Below are 11,631 nucleotides of genomic sequence, written 5' to 3'. Positions count from 1 at the left end.
TGCTACAGGGGGCGTCGTGAAGCTAAGTTGCTCAGGCTTCGGCTTTAGCCCCAGGTGGTGGGGTTTGGGGCCCCAGGCTGCAGGCCTGCACAGCAGGGCTTCAGCTTTCTGCCCTGGTCCCTAGCAAGTCTAACACCAACCATGCTTGACAGACCCCCTGAAACCTGCTTGTGGCCCCCCAGGCGGCCCCGGACCCCTGGTTGAGAACTAGTGGCCTAGTGGTTTTAGTATGGAACCAAAGTTGAGGGGGAAGTCAGGCAATTTGAGTTCTTTTCCCAGCTCTGCCCCTGACTTGCTGTGTGACCTTAGGCAAGTCCCCACCCTTCTGTGTGCCTCAGTTTCTCCATCTATAAATGGGGATAGTATTTACCTCCTGGGGGCATTGTAAAGGTTAATGTGTGTAAATTGCTGACTATTAACCCATTTTAATTGGTAACATTGCAGCTAAAGGGAAAGGCCGGGTTGGCTGCAAGTGACAATTTTCTAATTATTGTTCCCTGTGAAGTGCAGCAAATGCGAAGGTATTAAAATCAATAGAGGCTGTTGATCACTCTTCCTGAGAGACTGGAGTGAGCGATGGATTGTTTGTCCCGAAGAGACATGCTTCCCACTGGTGCGAGGGAGCTGGAGATGAGCTGAGAGAACCCTCTGTATGGTTCTAAGTGGATGTGATATAATTGATAATCTAAGAGGAGCTTCTGATCCCGAGTGGGCTGAGCTCAGACACAGTGCGTCTGTTCTCTCTGTTTACATAAACCTGGAATAAACAACTAGTTTTGCTTCCATTTCATAAATCCTCTAGGTGGAGCTGCCAGTGAAGTGGCTGAGTCTCCGTTGGGGACCACTGCCCCACCCCCTGTGCAGTCCTTCACATTCGTGCAGAATGGTACACCCTGGATCTACTTTCGCACCTCCTTTTCACCTATGTAAATCACTGCCCATTGTGCAGGGCAGTGGCAAATCGGGCTGGTTGTCTCTGAAAAGTGCCAGCCATTTACAAAGCGCTTTGCAGAAACAGGAAGGCACAGCCCCTGCGCCTAAGAGCTTCCAGTTGGAATTAAACAAATGCAGGGAGTGAAGATGGGAGCAAAGGAATGGGATGAATGGGTTACAGTTAATTTAAGGAAAAGGGCCTGATCCTGGCATGCTAAGGCAAATTTGTGCCGCAACATTAAATTTGGCTTAGCCAGCTGTCTGGGGGATTCACCTAGCATAGGAAATCTCCAGATTGCATGCAGTTCATGTGTCAGCTCCAGTAGCCCCCCGTCTGTAGCTAGGAGTGCTGCTGCACTTTGGCTGTCCTAGGTTACCGGAACAGCTCTTTGCAGCTGGTGCAATTTAGAGCAGTCCTGAGGCTGCTCTAAGCTGGTCCTTAGGACCAGAGAGTCACACGTTGTGGCTGTCTCCGAGCCGCACCGGGGCAGTGCGGCTGGTGCGGAGCCCTACTGTGGAGCTGCATTATGTTGTGACTGTAACTTTTGCAATACTTGTTAAAACTCAGACTCCAGGGGACAAGAGCTGGGGGTAGAGAGCCCAGCAGTGGAGTCTGGCAGTGCAATGCCCTAGGTGAGGGATTGGGAAAGGAAGGTGGGCAAGAGGCTGAGAGGGGCAGGAACTCCCCATAGATCTGTATCAAAACAACTGAATAAAGCTGCAGGATCAGTTAGTTGTACCATCAGTGATCTCCTGCATCTGCTTAACCATCCCCATGGTTGAGGTTTCCCACATTTCTGACTCCTGTTTGGGTGGGTGGCCATGCAAGCTGTCTCATTTCTCTGCATTCTGTGCCATGGAAATAGAGTCAGTGAGGTATCCATACACCCAGGATCTGTTTCCTGGTGGAGCAGTAATTAGCTGTTCCTCCCTCTCCTAGTGTGCTGATGCTTTCCCTGACGCATGCAGTTTGGGGACTGTTCTGCTCTGTCTGGACTCAGCCTCCCAAACCACAGGCAGGTGGTAGGAAGGTGAGTGGCAGTGTCTCAGCCATTAAACCAATCTGGGGTGGAAAGAAAAAAACTAGCAGCTTAGCTCTCACTTAGTTTTTGGAGGCCAGTTATATTGATTTGTGTGTGTGTGAGAGAGAAGTCTAAATTCCATCCCCCTACGCAGAACACAAACATGCTCCACCTGACAGTGCCCCTCCTCCTAGCTGATGAGAATGGGACACGGCTCCATCAGTGCAGTTCCAAGCCCAAGGGGGAAGGGATAGCTCAGTGGTTTGAGCATTGGCCTGCTAAACCCTGGGTTGTGAGTTCAATCCTTGAGGGGGCCACTTAGGGATCTGGGGCAAAATCAGTACTTGGTCCTGCTAGTGAAGGCAGGGGGCTAGACTTGATGACCTTTCAAGGTCCCTCCCAGTTCTAGGAGATAGGATATCTCCATTAATTTTATTTATAAGCCCCAGCCCCAGGGTGCATTCCACCAGCTAGGGTCTGTGTGCTGCCATGAGCTTGAGAGATCAGGCTGGACACGGGGCTGTGAATGCAGATTCTTCAAGGGGCCAACTGTTCTGCTAGGCACACAGGATCTTCTACACAGAAATAGGGGGACTTAAATGAACCCAAACTATTCAGCCATCAGTAGCTTAGGGTCCCCCTGGCAGAGATTCCCATTAAAGGGGCCCATGTCAAGTCAGTTTAGGGCCCAAATTTAGATGGGGACAAAGAAATAAACCAATCCCAGTCTCTGATAAAATCTGTCCTTATCTGCAAGGTTTCTATGTGCCTCTCTAAAAGACAACCTCAAAGGGGTGGGGATGGGGTAAACAGGGATGGCTTTGGGTGGACTTCTTGGGGATTTGACCCTTCAGTTAAATGTGGGGGCGGGGAGGATTTTCTTGGAGGGGTGGGGTGTTTTTTCTTTTATTTGGATTTTTCTGCCTTGTGCTTGGTGGGGTGGGGCAGGACATTAGGAGCAGGAAGTGAAACTGACTATAAACTGAAATGTAACTGACTGGTTTAGTTTCACTGGCCAAGGCGGCGAAAGGGGGGTGAAAGTGTAAAAGGGAAACAAAGGGTGACCAGGCCATAACCAGAAAACGTGTCCCTTTCCCTGTAAGGCTCCACTATTTGCAAGCCTAAAGATAATGTTACCCCAAATAAGTGACAGTCCTTTTTTGTTTAACAAACATTGATTTCTCTCCTCCTTCTGAATCCAGCTGAATTAACAAAGCTGTTTTTGTTTGAACAATAACAATTTGTCTAATGTCGTATTGTGCCAAGTCATCTTACTTAGCGGATCAGCATCTGGGAATAATGATTTCCACTTTAATTTCTGTGACAAAATAAGAACAGCGACTCACTACCATTTTGGTAGGTCCTTCAAAAATACTGGCTATTTCTCTTCTTAATTTCTCTGCAATAAACTGGTTGAGTTATAGTATAAATAGAACAAGGGAAGGGGAAGCGATGTAGATATTTAGAATGAGGAGGATTTTCACATTTACGTTTCTCAGATTATAGGACACTTTCAAAAGTGAAAATTGAGGCCTAAATTGCTGGGAACTGTTTGTGTGTAATTTAATTGAACACAGTGACGTACCAAGTGGAGTCTGTAGTACATGACTTTGAAGGCAGTTGTCTTCACAGGTAAAGGTACAGCCCCTACATTCCCAGATGTAGCACTTTTGGGGGGATTTACCTATGATAATCTTGCTTGCATGCTGTGTATGGTTTCCATTGACAGTTCAGGCTGGTTGAGTGGTTAGAGCAGGGGAATGGATGCCAGCATTCTAATCTAAGGGCTAGCCTACACTGGCAATGTTAAAGCGCTGCCGCAGCAGCACTTTAACATGGCTTGTGTAGTTCTGGCAGACAGCTGAGAGGGAGCTCCCAGCTCTCTAAAAAACTCCCCTCCATGAGGGGCGTAGCTATCAGCACTGGGAGCGCAGCTCCCAGCGCTGGTGCACCGTCTACATTGGCGCTTTACAGTTCTGAATCTTGCATTGCTCAGGGGTGGTGGGTTTCACACCCCTGAGCAAGAAAGTTGCAGTGCTGTCAAGTGCCTGTGTAGACAAGCCCTAAGTGTAGCTACCTCATCTAAAATGCCTGTCATTGCAGTGTCAAAGGCTCCAACCCTTGTGCACTGACAATGCTTACAATTTTATCACAAGTCTCCATATTTGGTGTCTTCTTGAAGTGCTCCTGCAGCTCCTTGGTGCTTCTGGAGTCAGGTGACTGTGAAAATCTCAGCTATCATTTTAAAAAAAGGAAGTTTCTAGCCTTCACGGTTGTGGAGAAAAGCTTAAAAACATGACCCTTACAGGCTCAAAAGAGAGAAAGCAAATAAAAAGAATGCATATTTATTTCTAAAAAAAAGTCTTATGACTTTTTGAAGGGCCTGACTTGTGATGTTTGAATGCCTGGAGTTGGCACGACTGAGCTCATTGCAAAAGTGGGGCCTAAATGCGGAGACTCTTGGATTCTGCTAAGAAATTGCTCTGGCCTTGGGCAAGTTGCTTACCTTTTCCGTAAATAAAAATTGGATAACAACTTTCGGCTCCCTGGCAGGGGGTAGTCTGTAAAGTGCTTTGGAATCTTATTACAGATGCAGCAAAGCTGCAAAGTCTTATTATTTTGTATTGATTTTTTTCGAAGTATAAACCGCATGCAAAGCAGAGGCCCTTGCCTTGGGCCAGGATTGAATTCGGGCTCCTCCTGGCACTCCATTGTTTTTTCCTGACTCCAAACAGTCCAATGAATTGAGGAGAGAATTCCTACAGCTTCCTGTCTTAAACCGTAGTCCAGGTGCTGTGTTCCAGCCCAGAGGTAGCTGCATTTCAGCAGTGAATTAAGTGATTCCTCTAGGTATTGGGTGTGGGTTGTTTTGAAAGGCAGCATGGTCTACTGGTTATAATGGGACTTGGTGCTAGGACTCCTGAGTTCCATTGTTGGTTCTGACACTCAGTGTGCATTGGCTTTCTCCAGCTGTAGAATGGGGGTGAGGGATGACCAACTTTGTAAAGCCCTTGGAGCTCCGCAGGTGGAATGGGCTAGGCTAGTGCTGAGTGTCTGGGATTTCAGGTGCTGTAGAAGTGCAGGGTCACATCTGGCTCAGCATCTGTGATGCAGTCAGGGTGACCAGGCCATAACCGGGACACATGTCCCTTTCCCCCGGCACAGCTCTGCAGCCACCTTCTCTCCTTTCCTGCCTGTTCCCCACCCCAGGTATCCCCCTATCCCGGGCTCCCCTCTGTGCTGGCGACTCCCCAGTGCAAGTCGCTCTGCTGCTGCACCTCAGCCCTGGTGTGTGGGGTAGGGGCAGTCAGAGCCCATTGGCTCCATTAGCCGGAGCCCCTAGGATCGGGGCGAGCCGGCTCCAGGGGCCGCGTGGGTGCTGAGCCGCCGGACTCTGCAGCGCCCACTGCCGGCGGTGGGCGGCGCTGCAGGCCGCTTGTGGCCAGCTGCGGGCGGCAGCAGCGCCAGGTGAGTGCACGGGGACGTGCCCAGCAACCTGGGCTAGGAAGTTGCATCCCAAGCGTAGAGCACCATGGGACTTGTAGTTCCCACCTTAGAGTCCCTCTGCCCTCCGGCCCCCATTCTCGGGCCTCATCCCCGGCGCCTCAGGCCAATGAATCGCCCCGGTCAGAAGGCCCCCCCTGGGTTCGGCGCTGTAGTCGCGGCCTCAACAAACCCACTGTCAGGGGTGGCAGTGTACCGGAACGGACTACAATTCCCACAATGCATCGCGTTCCTCAGCGGCTTCCGCTCCGGCTTCGCAAAGCCCCCTGGGGCATGTAGTCTCCCTGAGCGATTCACCGTGGCTCTTACGCTGTTTTCGCGACGTAGCCCCTTTGGTCCTCTATAGGTCGCTGCGCTGCGGAGTTGGCGTAAGACCGGGATTTTGGACTCCCGGGCAGGCTCTGCTTGAGCTTCTCATGGAAGGGAGAGGAAACAGTTTCCGAAGCAGCTGGGAGCCGTGAAGGGAGGGGGTCAAAGTTACTCTGCCCGGGGGAAAGTGAGGGGCCCGGGGGACGCGAACAGCAGCCCAGCCGCCTCTTGCCAAAGGTAAGTGCCACCCGCGGGGGAGGGGCGCAGGGGCCGGGAAGCCCCCCCCCCCCCATGGAGCCGGGCTGGGGGGACGACGAGGCGCTAGGGAGTCCCCCCTCTTCAGGGAGCCGGGCGAGTTTGGAGGGTAGGCAAGGATGGGGGCAGGGAGTCCTCTCCCTAGGAGCTTTCTGCAGCTGGAAAAGGGGGATCCTTTCTGTAAAACCATTGGCTAAAAGGAGGGAGTGGTCAGCAAATGGGGGGCAGCCCCTCTACAGCCTATCGAGCTTTCTGAGCCCAGCCAAAAAGGGGCATCCCCCAGCATTCCTACCCAGGTAGGAATAACTAGGAGAGAAAAGTGGAGCTGTATCTTGCTCTGAGCCTATCTAGGAGTGTTTCCCCCGCCCCCCCATGTCTAACTGGGAATGGAGAGTGAAGGGACAAGGGGGGGGGGGAGAGGTTTGTCCTGTCCTATCCTGGCTGGGAATAGGTCCAGTAGGTGTAGGGGGCATTGGTATAGCTGGGGTGTCAGGTTGGATCATTACAGACAGGGCAATGGAGAGTCTCTCCTCTTGTTGAAATAAGGTAAAAGCTAAATGAACTGGGAGAGAGGAGGTTTCAGGATGAGTGAGATGTTTGCTGCTTGAAACCTGCTGACTCTCTTAATTGCCCTCTCAGAAGCATTTTAAAGCCCTCTGGAAGGTTGGGACTGAAAATCTTGGCTTTTTTTGGCTGTTTTTAATTCACACTCAATTGATGATGCCTTGTCGGCCCCCGTGCTTTTTGTGCTTTTTATTCCTCACGGTATTTTGCTGTGGTTTGTTCCGCCTCTTGTAAATAACAACCACTCCCTTACCTGCCCAACCTCACTTTTCACTGCTCAGGGACCTGGCCCAAATGTGCTGTGTAGCAAGGGGAGTGCTCTTTATAACAAACCACAAGGTAGGCAGAGCCACTGGGCTCTCTTCTACTAACACCTGGTCACCTCGCATGAAGAGGAATTTTTAGCTGGATTGGCAAAGTAGATCTATTCTGAAAGCTGGACTGCCTCAGATCAGTGGGAACAGCTTCTTAATAGCCAGGATAAAATATGGATAAGAAAACCTGGATGCAGTCCCATATAGGAATATAGTCCAGTAAATATGGGATCAACAGGCAGCACTGCTGAGGTTGTAATTATTGTTGTATAATAGTGCATATGATGAGCCTAAAATTATGCCTATCCCCTTAATATCTCTGACTTTATTTAAAATTGGAGCCAGATTGCTTAAAAAAAAATGCCATGGAACCTTAGTGAATCCCTCCCACTATAATGAATTTATTTATTAATGCTTTGTACTTCTGCGGTGCATTCCAGTCCCCGAGTGCTTCACAAACAGGGACGAATTTAGCCTCCCAATCTCACTGAGAGACGGGGAAGTATTGTTCACGTCAGGTTATATCAAGGAAACGGAAACACAGTGTAGTAAATGACTGCCTGGTGGTTGAACAGTGAATCAGTGGCAGAGCTAGGAAAAGAACCCAGAAATCTTGCCTCCCACTTGTGTGATCTAACCGCTAGAACAGGACTCTTGTCACTATCTGAAGCAGGGTCATGTGTTCAAGTGTTTAGGTGCTATTGCCTGTTTATTGTATCCACCTGTTGTCACCTGTCTCACACTGTAAGCTCTTCAGGGACCTAGATCTGTCTGTGACCCCTCGGTGTTACTGCACTACAAATAAGACTTAAATACATCACTGTAAGTCTGATACAGGGCATTTAATGGGCTCTTTCCTCTAACCAAAGCCTCTGTTATTTAAATAACTTTCATATGCCCTTCTTGCATTCAGACAATTGAATTTTACGTCTCCTCCACCTTGCTAAGCCTGAAAGCAAATTCCATGGAATGGTTGTCCTGTGTACTAGCTGGTAGACAAGATTACACACATGCGTGTTTAAAAATGCCTTTTTTTTTTTTTTCATTTCTACAACAGGAGAATACATTTGTGCTTGATATCCTGTAGGCTTTTCTCCACGATATGCACTAGTGCCTGTGAATAGCCAAACATAATGAATGGTTTTCCTTAATGTACCTACTGCACATGCACAGAGATGTTATCCACTGATGGTGGGAGATAGTAATGGTTTGTTCAGGAGTTACCAGAGGCCCTGCTATTAATGTCCTAAGACTTAAGGCTAGGTTGGGCAAAGTGTAGACCACAGCTGCCTTTTAATACAGACTGGGTGGCCCCAAGAGTCTTACGCATCCTAGAATGCAATGCTACTTATTAATCTGAGTGACCAGATCACAGTGTAGCAGTGCATGTTGGGACCTGTAGTTCCTAGGGGTTGCCTGTTGTGTTAAAGGCAAATCTGGTTGCCATCTGTTCAATGTATGCATTAGGTGTGGCGTTTTGTAAATGGTAACAGAAATCTATAAGGCCAGGAAATCATTCCCCTTTCATCTTGAGACATGCTGGGGACCAGCTGCACTGAGTCTGCTGGATGACTTCCTTTGCTGCTGCATTGTGGGACCCACTGGCACGATAAACAGCAGTAATCAATTAGCTCATGTCTGAGCGTGATCCCGCATCGTTCAAGCCAATGGAAGTTTTCCCATTGACTGGCATGGGACCACAATCGAGTCCAGTTTGTGATGTTAAAGGATCAAGAGTCTAGTAGTGTATTGGGCAAAGTGACTTGCATCACCCAACTTCATTTGGGATGTAAACGTTACCCTGTATTGAACTGATACTTGAAATCCCTGAGTACATATGAGATCCTAATGACCCTTATGAGTAAAAGTCTCATATGCTTCACTCAACCTCTGTCAGAACCTCAATCTCTTGCCTTTCGGGACACAAGGGATGGCCCACCGTCCCCCACCATTCCCCAGATGTTTGGGGGCTGAGAGGCCTTTGATTGCAGTGGTAGGTTTTATGTATTTGTATGTGTGTTCGGGGGTGTCAATTCATTGGGGTGGGAAGAGCAGTCTTCCCTGTTCTGATGACTTATTGTGCAGTTAGGGAGGGAGCCCAGGACGTGCCAGGCGCGTGTTATCTTTGTAAATCCGAATAAATATTAAGCCCTGGAAAAGTACCACTAAAAGGGTCTGGCATCCTGCTAAAGCTTGGGGCTGGCCCTGTGTTACTGAGGTGCTGGACTGACCCATGTAGGCAGCCAGGTATCCCTGCCACACAGACAGGCGTGAGTGATGGTACGTGCTGGATTGTGTGCGCACTGGGGCATCCTGAGGACACCATTTATCTTTGCTCTGAATTCCTCCTACTTTGGGAGTTTAAGCCCAGCCCTCGGCATTACCTCAGCACTGTTTGTTCTTGTGGCAGGCTGGAGTATGTATGGTATAATCGGCTTTGTCATATGGAAAAGACTTCACTGGGTTTTGTCAAGAGGGCTTTGAGCAAGTTTGCTGGGTTGCTCCTCTGTGGGTCTGTTGATATGAGACTGTTGAAATCATTGGGGAGGGATATCCTGGTAGGAGTTGCCAGTGCCTCTCCCCTGAGTTATTGGCACCTACAAGCACAAGCCATATTCATATCCTAGAGAGAGATCAGGCCAGATCTGTAGCTGCTGCAAATTGGCATAGATCCACTGAAGTCAGTAGAGCGATGCTAACTCTCACTCGCTAAGGATCTGGCCTCTTGCTTTTGGGGCATGTGGTTATTTTAAGTTAGGCTAGAACAAAATTAATAGACATTTTTCCTCTCTTCCTTTCCATCTAAACCCTGATCCCTTCTCTGCTTAGTCCCGTGTCCTGTCATGAACTTTTGCCGTGCATGGGGGGGAGATGGGACCATTCTGAATTGCTAGCATCAGGGCCCAGTATCACTTGGGGAGGAGAGGGAAAGGAAGGGAGTTCAGGACGTTGATTGCTCTAAGCTAGTAGCGTTGGGCGGTAGCAGTAGCTAATATCTGGTTGATGGAACTAGGGGCACCGTAGCTCTGACAAGGACGCGTGAACATGGCCCAGCTTTGAGAATCCCCCTGGACAAAGCAGATCCTGCTTGTAATGTAGTTCAGGCAGATGAGTAAAGATGTCCTCCTTGGCTTTCTTTCACTAGTCCTCCTCCTTCCCCTTGCCATCCCAAATGTAGTTCCATGGGATGTACCTCTGTGAGGCTGGAGTGTATTGTATATGGCTATCGGGTTATACTATATATGTGAGCTTTTATCTTTGCCTTGGACTAGAAGGGGTGGGGTGGAGTGGAACAGGCTACCAGTACATTGAGTCCTGGGTAATCTGGAATCCCATTGCTTGTCTAGTGTTTGGTGATCACTGTTGAGGAAGCAAAGACAGAGATAGGGGCCTGTGCATAACTCTTGCCTCCCCCAACCTCTCCCATGTATTAGAGGCTCTTGCTTTAGTGGATGGGAAATGCCACAGTGGCTCCCTAAAGCCGCTTGTTGTTCCTGAGTTAAAGGATGGTGAGGATGGGGTGTGTGTATTTCCTGACTCTCAGGGGAAGAGCAGCTGCCTCTCTTTTTGGGTTGGAGGAGGGGGAGTGCACCGGGAGGGGAATTGAATCCAATCCAGAGAAGAGGGTCACCAGCAGCAAGAGGGATTTTCCCCCTGCCTTTACATCGCAGAGGATTGCTGTCCTGTCAATGGAGCTGATGTTTGACAGCCCAGATAATGCTTTTATATTGATGTAATTAGCAGGACCTGGGGTTTCTTGTTTGTCTCAGGGGCACTGTGCTTTTCACTCTAAATCTCCTAAATACAACAGTAGGACTGGAGAGCTGCTCCCGTGGGACAGGAGCGTGTCTGCGACCTTTCCAGCGCCCTTCGGGCTTTTGGAGGGTCAAGTCCATCGCCACTGAGACTTCCTGGCGGGTTTCTTATTGCCATGCATCCTGGGCCTTTGGGAGAACAGCATCTTGCTTCTTTTGGGACTGGCAGGCTGTTTTTGAAAAGCTTGAGATGATCACGTTTCACCTCTGAAATCTCAAGCTGAACGTTGGATCTTTCTACCTACATTTCAAAGTAACGATGATCAGGCCTGTGTATGCTCATTCCCATCCAAATGGATCCTGCAGCACTTATGCTGATGTCGTGTGGCTGAGACGTGTATATGTCAAGATATAAATTGCTTTGCTCACCATTGAAATGCAGGTGATTCTGGGACAACATGTAACACCTGGTTAATGGTGCATAGCAAAACTGCGTGAGCCTTTGGATGGGATGTGAGGAATACTGTATCCATGTGAAAATTCAGGCAGGCCAAATTGAATGGTCCAGGCTGGAATCGTGCCAGGACGCTGGGACTAATGGTTCTCTTCTTAAAAAACTGCTTTGGAATCAGCAAAGACCACAAATAGCCAGGACCTTTGTTTTTACTGCCTTTGTGAAAGAGCACCCCCTAACATCTGCCAGCAACATAACTGACTGGGAGGGAAGAGCGCCACCTACTGAAACCCAACCACCACTTCCTGCAATACCTAGACATCTTGCATCTAAGTATCAGCCCAGCCCAGTCCTGCTTAGCCTACTGAGAGCTGACAAGATCATAGCAGGCCTCACCACTTTGTTTTCAGCCACACTGTTCTGCTGAAAATCTGTCCATCCTATAAAATAAGGATTTACATGGAAGCTAAATCATTAAATGCTCTGCCAGGTGACATATTAACTAGCTTGTGTTTGTGCAG

The 11,631-nt window shown here is 49.0% G+C and overlaps 1 protein-coding gene across 2 annotated transcripts in view; it reads left to right on the top strand.

Moving 5' to 3' along the window:
* Positions 1 to 5,878: 5,878 nt before the first annotated feature.
* CAPN15 (calpain 15) overlaps positions 5,879 to 11,631 on the top strand; it is a 95,683-nt gene continuing 89,930 nt past the window's right edge. For both annotated transcript variants that reach the window (XM_054042837.1, XM_054042836.1), the window contains exon 1: positions 5,879 to 6,005. The gene's annotated coding sequence lies outside the window, so the exon portion shown is untranslated. The remainder of the gene's footprint in view (positions 6,006 to 11,631) is intronic.

Source organism: Malaclemys terrapin, chromosome 10, assembly GCF_027887155.1.
Source record: "Malaclemys terrapin pileata isolate rMalTer1 chromosome 10, rMalTer1.hap1, whole genome shotgun sequence".
In the NCBI taxonomy this organism is placed as follows: domain Eukaryota; kingdom Metazoa; phylum Chordata; order Testudines; family Emydidae; genus Malaclemys; species Malaclemys terrapin.
This window is presented reverse-complemented; position numbering and strand designations above follow the sequence as displayed.